General features: G+C 44.4%; 1 protein-coding gene across 1 annotated transcript in view; it reads left to right on the top strand.

Annotated features, from left to right (window-relative positions):
* adam15 (ADAM metallopeptidase domain 15) overlaps nt 1-17,496 on the top strand; it is a 151,216-nt gene that overhangs the window by 39,253 nt on the left and 94,467 nt on the right. The gene's annotated exons all lie outside the window — the stretch shown is intronic.

Genomic DNA, 17,496 nt, shown 5'->3' with positions numbered 1-17,496 from the left:
CTGTAACGCGCGCAGGAAAGCTGCTAAGGAGTCTGAGCAACATGTCATCGGTCGCTTTGTGGCGTGGGAAGCAGCCATAATTAACCAGCTCAGCCCAGCTCACCGAGCCGCGTTCCCTGCCCTCTTAACACTAATGTGAGTCTTTGCATCATTTCTAATTAAATGTTATACTAGAGAGCATTTAATCTGAGTTTCACCGGCATCACACGATTGTGCTGTGGACAAGCAGGTGGTCTGGCTGATGAGGGCAACACCATGACCAAGGTGTGGAGGCAGGTCCAGGAAAGCCACTGTGAGGAGTATCTGCACAGAAAAGACTTCTACACCACCCTCAATAAACAGCTCAATAAACCTGGTTTCCAGTGCATAGTCGCAGACTGTGTAAAAACGTGATTCAAACTGGGCAGGAGAAGTTAACGAAGTTAACTAGTTGATGAATACTGCTGGTAGCACTGAGCCCATTAGATTCCTGGAAATGAAAAAATAAAAATCTCAGATAGTGCACATGGTGTTGAGAGATGCGCAGTCTGATCCAAAGGCTCAGAGATTTCCCTTCAGGAGTTTGTATCTCTGTGTGTGTGAACATCAGTGTTTCTGCTTACAGGGACTCTCAGCCATCAGTTTCAGCATCCGCCACCAAGGAGGGAGCTGCCGTCCCCAAAGCTGCTGAGGAAGTGCTTCCTTCCTCCTCGCTGAAACAGAGAACATCGAGATCATGTCCACGTTTGGCAAAGTCCTTAAGTACGACTCCACCAGGAAGGTCATTTGACTCAGTCTTTTGAAGGGGAACATGTTTCACTGAATTGAACTAAAGTGTGTACTGAAGATGACGTTTGGCTGCAATGGTCATTTAATTTGAAGGCAGTTTAGAAACTAAAAGTTCTGTTTAAAATAAGCTTTATTGCCAAACAAACTTCAGTGTTTACCTCCAACATTGTTTCTGCTGTCTCGATGTGCGTCATATCATTTCATAATTAATAATTAATCGACAACAGTAATAAAGCAATAGCTCACGGCAGGCCGTTATATACTCTTATTGTATCGCTTTTTAAGGGGCATTCCTCGGCTGTATAAACTGTAAAAAAATATATGACAACATGTGACAGTGTGTTGCACAAAGTGAGGAGGCTCGCAGCTATAACAGTCACTTTGTTCTGTGTATGTCATCAGATCTGCAAGAATGGCAGATCTGATGACAATGGCCTCATGGCGAGATATAGGAGAGCAAATGAGGCCCCTCCTGAACTGATGTACGTGGACCGCGGCTGCTGTCGTGTGCACGGTGTCTCATCTTTGGAGCAGCTGTTCAGTGAGTGGGCCGACAGCGGCATGATGGTGCGGCTTGACATCTTTCACTGGATAACCAGGTTTAACGCGGCTCTCCGAACAGATCACCATCCAAAATACGCTCTCTTCAAGTCTGCTGCTGTGTTCGTGTATAACAAGGACGACATGGCGCTGCTTATTCAAGCCACGCGTGCAGGACACCCGACCAAATATGCTTCCCTGTCTGACGGTCAAATCATTGAAATGCACGTCGGCAAATCTGATCTGAAGCATTACGTCAGGAGGATGACGGTTGGAGCCCAGGAGACCTTTGTCCGCGTGCAGAGTGCCATCGACATCCTGAAGGGAGCGGCTGGAATGGACGAGAACCAGATCCATCTGTTCAAGGACGCAGCAGCCATTGACCGGGTCTGGGAAAACCAGCAGAAACACCTGGAGTGCATTCAGGATCCTCCAGGAAGGAAGCACATGGTGTACGTGTCTCCTCTGTCGCCTCAGCCAGAGGTGCCAGGAGTTTTTCGGCGAGCCGGAGGAGGTAAATTACCGACCACCTGTTCCTGCTGGTGGAGAGCGAATTGGTTTGGAGTATCTGTTCTCCCAGTCGTCAGAACCTTTCCGTGCTCCTGACCATTACGCTCAGGCCAGAGAGACGCTTCGAGCGGCCGAGGATGAAGATGATGATGATGAGGTGGTTGCTGACCAGGAAGAATCCCTGGAGGAAGATGCGGGCTACAACTCTGACAGCGAGACTCCGCTGAGGAGGAATCTGCGTCTTACCGACCAGGTTGTGGCTCCTGAGCTGGATCCCGGTGTAGAGGATGTGTGCGGTTCAAATCATCTCCCCGGGTACCAACACGTAGAGGAGCTGAGCAGAGTACTTGTTGAGATTGCCTTGGAGGAGGGAAAGCTTGCTCTCAGTTACTCTACAAGACAGAGAGTCGTCAGCGCCTGGAACAAGCTGGACCTCCACGACCGCAGCATCCAGCAGTTTGACAGCCTCTACTCAGCACGCTGGGGTAACGCTCTGTTCGGCCGCACCAAAGGTCAGCCGTCTGAGTCGTCTTTGGTGCAAAACTTGAAGTTCAGCAAGCGTTACTCAGCCGCCCACCTGCTGGACTCCAGAAAGAACCGGCTGATGTACTGCATCATTAAACAGCTGTGGCTTCATCCTGACTGTGGCGCACTGGCTCGAGGGTCGCCACAGAAGATCACCGAAATGTACCAGCGTGTGCAGCAGAGAGTGACGTGGATGACACTGACCTCAGCAAACTCGGGATTCCCATCCTGAAAATCAACCGATCCAAACCACGGCAGCAGGACTCCAGCCCACCTGCACGTTCAGGCAGCCCACAGCACCTGCCTTTACATGTTTTCTAGCTGTTCCCCAGGTGCAAGCATCTGTTTCACTCCCCCAACAGTCTAGATCGATGATCTCACCGCGCAGTGAGACTGTACGCCTGTGCGCTGTGTGGACAATCCACTCAAGGACACAAGGAAAAAAACTTACTGTGAAAAATCTCAATCATCCACCTCCAGTGAACTTTCTGGCCAGACTTTTGAAACCTTCGCAGACTTTAAAAAGGCTGTGGACGAGGTTTTGAGCCTTCAGTCCCAGACCCCCCGGCCGTCTGAGCAGGCATTTCCACCTGTACATATTTCAATCCACACTTGCACTTTGCATTTTGTTGCTGTGTTTTTACTGTAGCTGTAGGTGAGGTTGTGTGCACTCAGTGCCAGACCCCAGAAGCCTTCTCAGCAGACATTTCAATCTGTACATATTTCTGCTCACAAAAGCACTTTGCATATTGTTGTCGCTGTGTTTTGATTGCTGTTTAAGTTGCTGTTTATATCTTTGTAATCCTTGAAGGACTGACAAAACAGCACTGATTCTACTCATTCTTGTTTGTATTATTAATCTGTATCAGTATTAGTATTGCCATTATTGTTATTTTAATGTTTATCATTATTATAGTAGTTGTTTTTATTAGAATGATTAGTTGTATTGAAACTGCTGATTAGTCCTGGTGTCCTTTAGCTTTTTAATCAACATTGATGATACCTGTTCAGTGAGTTTGTATGTTTAGCCAACCCGGTCTCACTCCCAAGTCGTCACATATGGACGCTTGGTCAAGAGCCATAATCGTTTTTTTGTGACGCACTAGGGATCCCTTTGACGTCATAGTTCGACGTATTGAGGGAAGCCCTGTGGTGTCAGTTTTTGATGGTAAAGGCAAGTATGATATTTAAGAGAAAAGATGAAGTAAGGAGGTGATTGGGGTGGATAGAGGGCCAGAACCCGGACCTTGAAGCAGGAGAACAGGGTTTGTGTCCCGTGCAAAACAAAACATTAAATGTTTTTATTTAGGCGAGTGAAGTAAATTGACTTTAACGTTAGTTAACTTAAGTCTTAATTGACATACATAGCTATTTTAACCCAAACCATGATCTTTTCCTAACCTTAACCAAGTAGTTTTGTTGCCTAAACCCAACCAAGTACTTTCTGTGCCTAAACCTAACGAACTGCAACGTTTCACGACTTTAATTATGCGCGTTTCAACATGGCAATGTATCGAAACGTTACGTTTTATCTTGAAAGTGTAACTGGATATTGCATATTTATTGTTGCTAAGCGTTGCTAACTTGACTGTGGATCCCTAAACGTCAATAATTGATGCAAAAGGGCTACCCAAGCCTTTAAAAAGCGACGACAAAGGGCCTTGACCATGTGTCAGACATTTGACGAGTAGGGAGTGAGACTGTGTTGGTTTAGCAGCTCAAACCTTCCACTGTCAGATATTTTATGACAAATATAATTACATCTGTTTGTCTATATGCTGTTACATGTCTTATGCTGGTAACTCGTATTGTGTAAAGCAGCTTGACCTCTTGTGTTGACCAGTTTGAGGAAACAGAGGGAGCCACTCCCCAAGCCTGCGTTGCTCATTCATAAAAACATCACCGCCCTGACAACACAGTGCACTAGGCCACTAGAGGGTGCACTTTAGACCAAAAGCAAACCGAGGCAACACGACTGAGGAGAGTCTTCTGCCTTCTTTGTTAGGGTGTCACTCATAATTCCACGCCCCTCTCAGTTGAAGCCACGCCCCCTTCGCAAAATCAGGGCCAAAAGTCTGGAACTAAAAAAAACTGATATGAAACTGAAAAACTAAGATTTGAAGGTGAAAAAAATTGCTTTGATTTGCAAAATGTAAAAAAAAGTTTTTATAGAAGTGAAAAATTAAAATTAATAATTTATTCAAAATAATTCCAGATTTAAATCAACATTTTTTTTAAACTGACATCTGGCACTCTGAAGTGAATCATTGCAGATGGTGTCGGGACTGAGTGGTGTGAATATGATCTTCTCTGTGACTAATGGATAGTGTTCCTGTCTTCCCTCTCAAGGATCTGGGTTCAAGTCCACCTGCAGGATAACATGAGTTTAGTTTATGTTCATAATTCTGATCATTTAAAATAACACAGCTGACAGGAGATGCAAAGATATTCAGCTCTGGTTTAATTTCTTACAAAGGAAACTGGACCAAGTCCTCCTGGTTCTCACTTCCTCCCTGAAATGTTCGTTCTCAGGTGGAGCAGCAACTTCACAAGTGTTCGATGTTACAGATTTGCATGTTGAACCATCATCACAACATGGACGTGTTTCCAAAGAGGGAAGCTGGGATTCAGTCCTTCCACCTTGGATCCAGATGGATCCAGATTATCAGGTCCCCTAAGTGCTTCTCCTGCAGAGCGATTCAAAGCCGCTGTTCTAACGCTGGAGCTTCAGAGGGTTTAAATCTAAAAACTGCAGCTTTAGACTGAAAGAGCTGCATTCTGGTCCTCAGGTGTTTTGGGTCTCACAGCATCATACCCCCTCCCGCAGATGAGCCAGCTGGGGCTAACCCGACCCTGGCTTGTGTCCCAGCAGCATCCGGATCCAGAACCACCTGGAGGCCCTCTCTGCAGCCTCCACGGTGACCTTGATGGCTTTGCTCTTTGTAGCCCCAGTGATGCCCCCAGTGGGGTTCAGACTTTGCACAAAGAGCGGGCAGCAGAACCTCTACACCCTGCTTCAATGGGCTCACAGCGAGCCTTCCGGCGTCTCCTCCGGCACTGGTCCACCAGCTCCTGGTACTTGGACAGCTTACACTCGTTTGCCTCTTTGATCCTCCCAGGAAAGAGACCGTTCTCATCTCAGGGCGTCCAATACTAACGCTTTCAGAAAAAGTGACAAAACGTAGTACAGACCGGAAGTACTAGCTGCGTTCATGTTAAACAACCATCAGACATGTTAGTACCTAAACCTTAAGTCACTGACTTTATGTATGCTGCCAAAACATCTGCTTCACCAACCAAATGATTAGAAGCTCCAAAGCCAGGAAGTCCATCATCCAGAGTTTCCTCTCCAGACTGATGGAGGTGGATCTTCTGCAGGTTCCTCCCTCAGTCTGATCTTCTTCCTCTCTCTGGTTGTTGGGCTTCATCAGTACTGAAGATGGTCCAGTGGGGAAGGACGCCGACCTGGAGACGTGGGTTCAAACCTCAGCTCAGCCCGTCTGAGGTACGTGATAAATGTGTCTATGTGTGTTTGTCTGTGTTCAAGAAACCAAAAATACTTCAAACAAAACTCCGAAACCAACAAAAAAACCTTCAAATCGCTTGCGTACATTTCCCGTCGTGAATTTCCTCCGACTTCAACACAGCCGACCTTCAAGGACCAACGAACAGGTAAGTCCAGCTAGCTGGCTTGATGACAGCCAGCTAGCTCTCTCTCTTATTCCTGGATTTGTTTATTTTGAAATCTCTTGTCCATCATTTTACTTTTATACATTCTTTGTTTGGTATAATACAAAATACTACTTTAAAACATTATCTCTCTCTTTGGACTTTTTTTATTTTACCTGGTATGACCTGGCTCAGAAGGCCACAACAAAAGGGAGACACTCCATAAACAAGATATGTTTATTTAAACCAAAATGAACCAATTAAAAGGTTTTTCAAACTAACATAACTGAAGTATGAAGTACGTAGTCTGTGGTTTCCGTAGTGTCTGTGCAGGATGATGGTTGCATGAATGTATGAATGAAAGTAAAGAAAACTAAAGGGGGAGCCAGTCGCAGGGAGGTCTGACCCTCAGCAGAATGAGAAGACAGAGTTACAAACAGCCTACAGGGCAGTTAGCCCAGGTGCCCAGAGAGAGAGGCCACACCCACTCCTGACCCTGCAGGGCGTCACATACAAACAAAGACACAAACAAAAAATGTGTACAAATGTGATTTAAAGCTTCCAAACTTTATTCCTTAAATCCTGGAGACATCCAGAAGAGAAGTATTCAGTCGCAGTATAAAGTACCAACAATAGAAATACTGTCGACAAAATAAAAAGGAGATCTGTACCATGGTTTCAGGGGAGCTCACTCTTTTTTAAAGGAGGGGGGGCATAAAGATCCAGAGAACTGAGTGATGAGAGCTGTCCAAGCCCCCCCCCCCCCACCGTGAGCCGTCATTAAGGGAAGTTACATCCTGCTCAATCCATCATGGCGGCTCGGCCCGAGTTAAAGTGACTTTATGATGTTGCTTCGATGGTGATGACAGGAACAGCACGCACGCCGCTTTCTTTGCTGAAGGGAATTAACGGTGAATCACCCTCATGCAACAACCACAGCCTAACTGAAAGCATGATCCGGAGCCACAGGAGGTAGAGCGGGTTGCCCGTTAATCGGAAGGTCGGCGATTCAATCCCGGCTCCTCCAGGCCGCATGTCGACGTGTCCTTGGGCAAGATAGTGAACCCCGAATTGCCCCTGGCGGCTGTTCTGCCAGTGTATGAATGTGTGTGACTGGTGAATGCAGATGTAGTGTAAAAGTGCTTTGAGTGGTTGAAAAGACTAGAAAGGTGCTCTACAAATACGGAGCATTTACATCCATGATGAAAAAACAATTGAGACGCCCCCCCCCATGATTTTAGGGGAGCTCATGTCTTATTAAGAGGAACCAAGCTGCCCCTGGTTCCCCTGTAGGTGGCACCCTGAACTAAGGCTCTGGCCTCGGGGCCAGTTGGACTTCAGGGGCCCCCCCTGGACACGCAGGACACAGAGCAGGTGATTTAGTTCCAGACGGCAGGTTTCAAATCCTCGTGCGCTTCAAACTGCAGCTGAAGACGAGAACAGACTTTCTGGGATCAAAGTGTGCTGGACTTTTCTCTCCCGGTTGTTGTGGATCATCAGAGTCCACCACTCCGCTGGAGGACAACAATCTGGATCCAAACTGTGACCCACATTCTGCAGCAGCTTCACAACAGTGGATCCAAACTGACGGTGGAACAAACGTCCACATGTTCCTCTGAGCGACTGTAATAACTGCGATGTTTGTTAGTAACGTGGAGCTTTGACACAACGAGTGCTGTGAAGGTGGCGACGGCGCCGTGGATAAGACACATGTCTTTGATGTGAGAGAGATTCAATTCCCAATGTGACACCAATGTGTCTCTGAGCAAGACACCCAGTTGCTCCAAAGGCGTCTCTTTGGGCTCTGGGTAAGTGTGGCGGCAGAATCTTTACAAACCAAACGATTGATGGAGGAAATAATCAGGAAGACTCATCAGCTGCAGTCTGAAACTGATGAGCTGAGAAGGAGCTGCAGCTCAACATCCTGCTGCACTTTACTGAGGAGGAAGAAGAACCTGTGACTGGACAACAGGGACATTTAATGTAAACTCTTAATATGTTTGTAAAAATCAGAATGGAGGGATGAGAGAGGAGGTGAAGCTGTGACGGGGAGGCAGCCTGATGGGAGGAATGAGCAGAGAGCGCCCCCTGGTGACAGGGAGCAGGAAGTGGTCTGTGACAGTTCAGCAGGACTCCCGGGATCAACTGTCTGCTGCAGTGGCTCCAACCTTTTCTCCTGACGTACCCCAACCGGTGTGGAGAGTAACGCGTTGCAAAGAAACGCAATTACAGTAATGTTTTGCTTTTTGCTGTAACGCAGTAATATAAAAAAGTCCATCCATCCATCATCAACCGCTTATCCTGCGTACAGGGTCCCAGCTGCCATCGGGCAAACTACAGGGAGCTCGGCTCCTCTTAACCAGACGGCAGCTCCCCCGATGGATCATGGGTGAATAGATTTCTATAGGCTGTGTGTTTGTGCTTTAACTAATTATTTTCCTGATCAGAGAGGCGGAGATTCAGAGATTCAAATAATCAGTGACGTTACGCTGCCGTACCTCGAGCGTCTTTCTTAATGGAGACATAACTCTGCACATCAACCGACCTCTGCAGCACAGCTTACCATCAGAATAACAGTAGTGAGACAGAGACAGAAATATTGTAATATAACTAACTGCTCTCAAATGAACTAGTAATCTATAATGTGTCATTTTGGAGGTAACTTGCCCTTAAAAGGACTGAATTCTCACTGTTTCTGCTGCTGCTGTTTGGAATGAGGGATTTGGTCGGTTGGAATCTTTTTGTTTTTCTTTCTGCAGTGACAATCAGCTCACAGGTGATTCAGGCTGCTGAAAAGAGGAGGCTTGTTTTGTGCAAATCATCGTCGTTGGTAATTCATCGTGACCATAACTGTATTTTAGCTTCATCAGACAAATAAAATCTTTGTTGCAACATTAATCAACAGACACATTACCTGCTGCGATAACAGAAGGTCATCAGACTGAGAGAGAGAGTTCTGCAGGAACCCAAATGAGATAACTTCACTTGTAAAACGTCGCTGTCTGCTGGCTGAAGGTGATTCTCTCTGTGGTAAGAATACTGCATTAAAATGTTCCTCAAGTAAAAGTTTGTACGTATAATCAGGAAAATGCACTCAAAGTATTAAAAGTAAAAGTACTCGAAGCAGTGAAATGTAAAATAAGTATTATTCCTCCTCTTTAAAGTGCAGCAGGATGTTGCTGCTGAACTGATCAGTTTCAGACTGCAGCTGATGATTCTTTTTATTCTGGATCAATCAGCTGATTATTTTCTCCATGAATGGATTGTGAAATGAAATGTTGTCCTCAGAGCCCAGAGTGACTCCTTCACACTGTTTGTTCTGTCCGTTTAAACCTCGAAATGATTCAAAGACATTAAAATAATCACAAGGAAAGGCAGCAGATCTTCACCTCAAATGTTTTTACATGAAAAATGACTTCAGAATAGCTCGATAGTCAATCTACTAACGGACCAGCTGCACTTTATAAACTGTTGGAGTTTAATTTATAACTAAACATCATCTTTAAGAAACTCTTCATGTGTTTGTGTGTAAAATTCTGACTTTGTAAAGTAACTGAAGCTGTCCGAGAAATGTACAACATCTCCCTCTGAGATGGAGGAGAAGGGCAAAGTGGCATGAAAAGAAAATACTCAAGTAAAGTACAAGTACCTCCACTGATGGTGACTGAGAACGGGTTGTTATGAGAATAAATCCTGTCCAAATATGTGTTCAGTGAAGTCAAAATCTCTGAGGCACGAAGCGACAACCATCGATTTTCTGTGGTTCCTAAGAAATAATTCACTGAAGACGCCTTCATTGGTTCGTTATATCAAAAGTGGTGAGAAGTTTATTCACAAAGAGAACATAAATATTGAACTGCATCATCAGAGCTGAGATGATCAGGGGGTTTACTGTGATAAAAAAAGACATGAGTAACATTTAGACTGAATATAAAAGTCCGATGTTAGTATCAAAACAGCACAGTTTTATTAATGAGATGAACAAAAGGCTGAAGTGACTCCAGGATTACATTTGGTGCCAAAGAACTACACTTTGTTAGTAAAAAAAAGTTATTGTATCACGTTTTCACTTAAAAACACGCTGTCGTTTATATAAAGTTTTGTTTTTGGTCTGTTTTAAATTCAAGATTACATAATTTTTTTTATAAAACCCTAAATGTGAATTTAACCTGTGTATGGAGGACCAAACGTCACTAATTAGAAAATGAATAACACAATGGTTAAATAAACTGGGAAATCATTTTGACAAAATATTTCCTTAAACACCTTTGACATTTTTTTAAAAGAAAATTCCACATAGTTGATAAATTATTATCATTAACAAGGACGATCATTCTGGTTCATTCATTAGTTTATTTATTATCATTTTTATTTTCCTAATTAATCAGCTTTGATTTGATTTACTCTCTAAATTACTTTTCATTAAGATGTATATATATTTATCTCAATTTGTTGGTGTATTTTGAATATTTATTCAGAATTCACTATTTTTTTTTGGGGTGGGATTATTTAAAAAATGTATTTCCAAGTTTTTTAACACATTTTTAATTCTATTGATTTTTTTCATACTTTATAATTTTTTTTTTATTTATATCCCAATTTCTTTACCAATTAAAAGATTAAATATGTTTCATTTTTTATGTTAATGACTTAATTATCTGTGTATTAAATGATTTCAGTGGTTGAATAATAAATGACTTTATCAAAATTGTTTTTATTTACTAATTAGTCATCTTTGGTCCTCCGTACTCCAACAGGTTTAATAACACACTGAAGTTTGTAACTCAGCTGTGACACAAACGATCTTTGAATATCATCGGTGAAACTCTTCTTCTCTTGTTTCTGTGCGTCTTCCTGCAGCGCCCCCCTGTGGTCAGCACAGAGAAGCCAGGCAGGTGTGGTGTTTCCAGGCTCAGGTGTGTCAGTGATGCAGGTCGTCTCAGGTGCGTCGCGTCGTTCACTGCAGCAGGCAGCCGCAGTTGGCGTTCTTCTCTTTGTGCGTGGCGCCGAACAGCTGGATGGCCTGCTTGTTGATCAGAGCCCAGAAGTTCTCGAAGGTGATGCCCTCCCCGCTCTGAACGCCCATCTGCTCCAGGACCTGACCCAGGCCTTCTTCAGTCTCCACAGTCTGCAAACAGGAAACAGGAAGTGAGAGTCAGCACACATGGAAGCAGTTAGCAGAATAAAACACACGGGACAGTGATGTCAGCCGTGAAGCACTTCGAGGAGCACCGAGAGCCAAAACAATAGGAGGGAGGAGGAAATATGACCAACACAGTCTGTCTGTGGACATCTGGACTCCATCAGGGCCACGCCAGAAAACATTTCAAAAATTCAGAATGTGAGGAACAGGATCAGAAGGTTTTTAAAGTCTACTCGACCCCTCTGTGAACGAAAAGTTCACTCAGAGCCACATTCACTAGCTGATGCTAAAGGGAGTCCAGAACAGACATCATTTCAGCATCTCGGCTCGATACGAGCGTATAATATTTTGTTATGATGACGAAGTCGCTAACGAGATATTCAGTATTTTCGTGATTCCTCCTCACTGGATGATCCGACAGAGAATAATCTATATTTGTAGTTTCAGATCATTTGAGGATTTCCACATGTTTTGGATCGTGTTTCCACATTTACGTGGGTCCGCCGTGGTTAAACTCCAGCGCTGCGTCGCTTTAAATGTTGCTGCCGCAGGGAATTGTGGGACGGCGTTACCTCCTTCCCTGTGCTAAAGGATGCTCCAGTGTTCCCTGCGCTGAAGGAGGTGAGAAATGAAGCAGTGAAGCAGCTTCCTGTCAGGAGTGGCTCTGCCTTCTGCCCCATCCTCTGCTGTCTCTGTCTGTCTCTGTCTGTCTCTGTCTGCCTTCTGCCCTCCTCTGTCTGTCTCTGTCTGTCTCTGTCTGCCTTCTGCCCCATCCTCTGTCTGTCTCTGTCTGTCTCTGTCTGTCTCTGTCTGCCTTCTGCCCCATCCTCTGCTGTCTCTGTCTGTCTCTGTCTGTCTCTGTCTGCCTTCTGCCCCATCCTCTGCTGTCTCTGTCTGTCTCTGTCTGTCTCTGTCTGTCTCTGTCTGTCTCTGTCTTTCTGCCCTATCCTCTGCTGTCTCTGTCTGTCTCTGTCTGTCTCTGTCTGCCTTCTGCCCCATCCTCTGCTGTCTCTGTCTGTCTCTGTCTGTCTCTGTCTGCCTTCTGCCCCATCCTCTGCTGTCTCTGTCTGTCTCTGTCTGTCTCTGTCTGTCTCTGTCTGTCTCTGTCTGCCTTCTGCCCCATCCTCTGCTGTCTCTGTCTGTCTCTGTCTGTCTCTGTCTGTCTCTGTGTTGTGGGCGTGTCTTCCTGGCTCCCTCTGTCCGGCTCACCACCTGCAGCTCCACTCACCTGAGGCTCATCAGCGATCAACCCACTCTGCTAAAACCCCGGCTCTTCGCTCTCTCCCCGCCGGTTCAGCAGTTAACCTACTGTGGTCCTCTGAGTTTTGATTTCTTGCCTCTTTTGCTAACGCCTGTTTCCCTTTGCCTGCCCACAGTGTGGAGAGAGTCCTGTCGTCGCTGCAACAACCTGAAATAAGCCAGAAACTCCCGCTCCGCCCAGCCCGCTCGCTTTTCAGAATAAACCTGTTTACGTTCACCTGCTTCCTGGTCTGCTCGTGAACCCTGACAGCTGAAACACTCGCAGGTCGTTTCACTCAGCCAGAAGCTCCCTGAGGTAAAAACTCTCAGTAACGACTAACTCGCTTCTGAGCAGAGAGTCTGACACAAGCTGCAGGTGTTTCTGCCCTCCTCACCAGCAGGAGGACCTCCCAGGTTAGAACAGAGGGCTGGACGTCCTTTTCTTTGTCTCCAAACATTTCACCTTGGCTGCATGTAGATGTTGCTGTGTGTCTTTGAAACGAAGCTTCATTGTAAGTCGCAGTTTCTTTATATTAATGGACATGAAGGTAAAAAGTTAAAACTGTTATGTATAAATATTATGATTACTGTTCTTCTTTATTTAAAGTATTTATTAATGTGTAAATGTTCAACATGATTGTAAAACTGAATTCATGACTTCTTTTGGAAATACAGTAACTTGTATCTTTGGAAATCATCATAACAAGAAAGACGGAACAGATTCCCTGAATCTGGTCGCACCTTTAAAACTTAAACAGTTTATGAAGAGATGGACTTTAGGATCTGGTTTCGGATCTGCCACCAAACTGGACCGGGACAGACCGCAGCGGACAGTCAGGACTGCAGAGAAGATCATCTGTGTCGACCTGCCCTCCATTCAGGACTTGTACATGTCCAGAGTCAGGAGAAACATCCCAGCAGATCCATCTCACCGGACACAACCTGTTCCAGCTCCTCCCCTCTGGGAGGCGCTACGGAGCAAATCAAACAGACTCGGGAACAGTTCCTACCCACAGACCATCAGTCTGAGGACCAGCTGACTGCACTCTGGCCTGGTCCAATGCGACGCCAGACACGTGAATAAGATGGGCCTTTGCAAGAAAGCTGCAACTCTGAAGGTCACCATGTGATACAGTGCTGATGTTTAAATTAACTGTTCTTCCGCACATTTATTCATTTTTAGCTTACAGCTGCTCTACATGTCAGAGGTCACACGCCTCTGGAGCAACGAGGGGTTAAGTGTCTTGCTCAGGGACACGTTGGTGGACGGGTCACAGAGGGGGACTGAACCCGGCGGCAGAGCGTGGTGAATCTGCTCCCTGCCGCTCGGATACTCAGGTATTTGTTTGAAATGTTCACTAAACTTGAGTTAATCTGAACTTCACTGGAAGCTGTTTCCCACTGAAAACTGAAACAACTTCAATTCCTCGTCGTTCTGTCTGTTGATGCTGTTCTGTGTAAACACACCGAGACCAGAGTTAACTCCCCCGAACACATGATTCTGATTAGCTCTGTCCGTCGGTTCAGTTGGCTACCAACAGTAAATATTGATCACTCTTTTATGTAAAGGGAAACACTAAATTCAGGCAACTGGTAACACTTGAGAATCTAAGTCAGAGCGGCTCTCAGAGGCAATGAGCTGTGGTCTTGTTAGGGGAAACAAGGCGAGTTTATTTGTACAGAACATTTTGGCAACAAGGGAATTTAAAGTGCTTTACATAAACATAAAAGCAAAAGAGACATTTAAAAATAATCAGACAGGAAATAAAGACGGTTAAATTACCTGCTATACCTGTTTGTTCATCTATAATTCTAATGGGTTTCATATAATCAGGCTTTTTCACCTTGAATTGCTTTTTTGATTTCCAGTCAAGTGGCCTCTTTTTACCTCAACGAGACATGAGTTCATTTTAATTCAGTTAGAAACTCCTGGACGTTAGTAGCTCCTGTGTTTCAGCTCTGCTCATGTTCAAAACGTTCTGCGCATTCAGAATCTGGGTTCTCTGATCGGGCCCGCTGTCAGGGGGGTCAAAGGGTACAGACGACCTCGGCTCAAGCCTTATAGTGTGTCACTGTAAGGCTAATGGCAAAGAACTTCTTTGATATTGTCTGTGTTTGGTTATTAGAACTAAGATTGGGGTGGAGGTGGACTGGAGTGGGTGTTGATGAGGGGCCCGGTTTGAAAAATGTTGTCCCCCTGTCCTAATTCCTAATGGCGGCCCTGTCTCTGACATTTCAGACGGTCTGGGTCTGTATGTTAGGATGAGACAAGGAAGAGGAAACTACAGGTGTCAGAGTTTGACCTTTTGTCATCCTCTGTTAACGGTTTGCGTAGCGAGTACATCCACTACACGCTGAAAGTGTCAGTTCACGAGCCCTGAATCAGCTGAGTGATCGAACATCTCTCAGGATGTCCAGAGAGAGAAGTGTGATATGATTGGAGGATGAGCTGTGATGTCATCGTTACCTTGGCGAATCCAGGCAGCTGATTGGAGATCATGGCCTGGAACTGGGTGCTGTTCATGGTCGGTTTGTCGTCTGCAGCTTTATGAAACTCTGTGACCAGCGTGTTGATGGCCAGCTCCAGATCTGAGTACTGAGACGGCAGCAAACACAGTGACCGTTAATCATTAATCAGTGATCAGTTAATCAGTGATCATTAATCATTAATCAGTGATCAGTTAATCAGTGATCATTAATCATTAATCAGTGATCAGTTAATCAGTGATCAGTTAATCATTAATCAGTGATCAGTGATCAGTGAATCAGTTAATCAGTGATCGTTAATCAGTGATCGTTAATCAGTGATCAGTTAATCAGAACAAGCAAACTCTGATTTTCCTGTAAAGTCTGTAGTTTTCAGGATCAGATCAGCAGTTTTTAGATCCATCGCATCCTGAGTTTTGGGTTTTGATGTATTTCACTTTGGGTGGAAGTAAAAGTAGCACCAACAGCTCTGTTCCAGTACTATTTAAAAAAATACTACAGTATCAGCATCAAAATATTAAGTTGCTCACACTGCTAATAAAGGCATTAAAAGAAATAGAAATAATAAAAAAGCTGTCGAGTAGAAAATCTAAAATCTAAATAGAAGCGTGGAGAAATGTAAAGTACTTTACAGTATGTGACAGAAGAATAATGAATTAACCAGAGTACTGCAGAGAATATTACCCATATATTTATACTGTATTCTCTGTAGTAATACACCTTCATTTATTAGTTGATCATATTTTGTGTTAATATTCTGAATCTGCAAAGTAATTAAAAACAGATGCCGGAGCAGCCGGGCTGCGGGAGAAACCTCTGACTGAATGTTTTTGTTTTTGCCGTTTTAAGTCCAAAAATCCGCCTATTCGACTCTCGTCAGGCGCCACCTTGACTGTTGCGCATTACCTGGGAGCTTCCTGCTCTCGTATTTTCTGCAGAGGAAACGTGCCGCTTTGGAACACACGGTCTTATTCGCCATTTGTGCCGACCCGTTGGAGACGCATCGACCCGCAGGTACCAAATGTTAGGGGATGCTCTGTTCTCACGCTACAGGCCTGTAAAGCGTTGTATTGCAGGTGTATTAGAAGATATTTAGGTGCATTATAATCTACCGTATGATGGTTTATTGCATTAAAATAGTGTTTTTCTTTTTTTACCAGGCGAGGATGAAAATCACATTTTTTCTCTATTGCATCTTAATTTACTCTGTAATCATAAAATAAATATGTTAATGTACAATGGATTATATTCCTCAGCTTCTGACCTTTCAAAGGAGACCAGAGTTATGCATCTAGGCCAAATGGTTGAAGAGATATTACTGATTTATTTTGGGTTTGTTATTTAGGCGTTTTTCCCAACAGGTTTAAAACTGCAATGTTTGCCTCTGTAGAGGGCAGAAGTATCACAAACAAATAGAAATACTCAAGTATTTCTACTTAAGTAGAGTATTTGAGTATCTGTGCTTGGTTCCATAACTGACCAACACAGTTCTTTATGTGGAAATATGCAGATGAATAATGTGAGCGCTCCATCAGGACATGTTCTGCCTCCTCCGTCCTGCAGGGGCAGCAGCTGAAGAAGACGTTTAACCCTCTTTACTTTTTATTGTTGGTATTTTATTGGCGTATGAACCGTCTGCTTTTATTTGACGCCTGAAATGTTTTCAATCCTGATTGAACCACGTGGAGCACTTTGTTGTTAAAGCAGTGCTGTATGAATAAAGTTGTTTTTTTTTGTTTTTTTTAAGCCATTCAGAAACCTCATCTGTCTGCTGTCCTGTAAAATATGGTGTTTGAAGTACATCCACATAAAAATAAACCTGTCAGTGCAGCAGATCCACAGAGATGGACTCACTGGGGTTTTATTTCAAATAAATTCTGTTTTTCTGTAAAAAACGACTTTTTATCTGATCTGGCCTCTGGTGAACTTCTATATCTGCACAGCTCTGCACAGCGTGCCATGCCTCCTTCAGGTTCATTAACTGCGACGCTCTGACTCACCACATGTTTACACGCATGCCCGGTGTACCTCAACGGCCAATAGCGTTTTCAGTCATTTCAATGTGGACAGAGATCAACTCTAAAACGCTGCTGTGGACGGAGATCGTGTTCATTTAATTCTCCGTTTGTGAACTAAATGTCGCCGTGTGGACGGGACCTTAATCTCAGTGCTGGTTGCACAACGGTTATAAAAGACTGACGGATGATTTATTCTGCAACTTATTAAAGTTCGCTCCACGACACTTCCCTTTCTAGGTGACCAACATGATGTCATGGAATGGCGTATAAATAGCACGCCGCATTTTAAGGTTTTCGCCTGTCATCTCACGACGTTTAGACTTCAAGCAACACCAAGGAGGTTAGCTGTAGGGTCAACCGGTCAACATGCATATTTTAAGTAGTGTTAGCAACAATGTAGAATGCTAACTTACGTAACGTCATAGCTAACGTAGCTAACGTTAGCAACGATGTAGAACACTAACTTACGTAACGTAATAAATAAAAAACTAAAAACTAATGTTTAAAACCGAACGCCGGTCTCCTGGGTATCCACCCGACCACCCCGCCAACCACCTTAAGGCCTTTTCACACAGGAAGCAATTTACGCGCCTCGTA

Source organism: Micropterus salmoides, unplaced genomic scaffold (genome assembly GCF_014851395.1).
Source record: "Micropterus salmoides isolate LMB-PRFRI ecotype aquatic unplaced genomic scaffold, ASM1485139v1 Ms_hic_scaffold_11, whole genome shotgun sequence".
NCBI classification, from domain to species: domain Eukaryota; kingdom Metazoa; phylum Chordata; class Actinopteri; order Centrarchiformes; family Centrarchidae; genus Micropterus; species Micropterus salmoides.
This window is presented reverse-complemented; position numbering and strand designations above follow the sequence as displayed.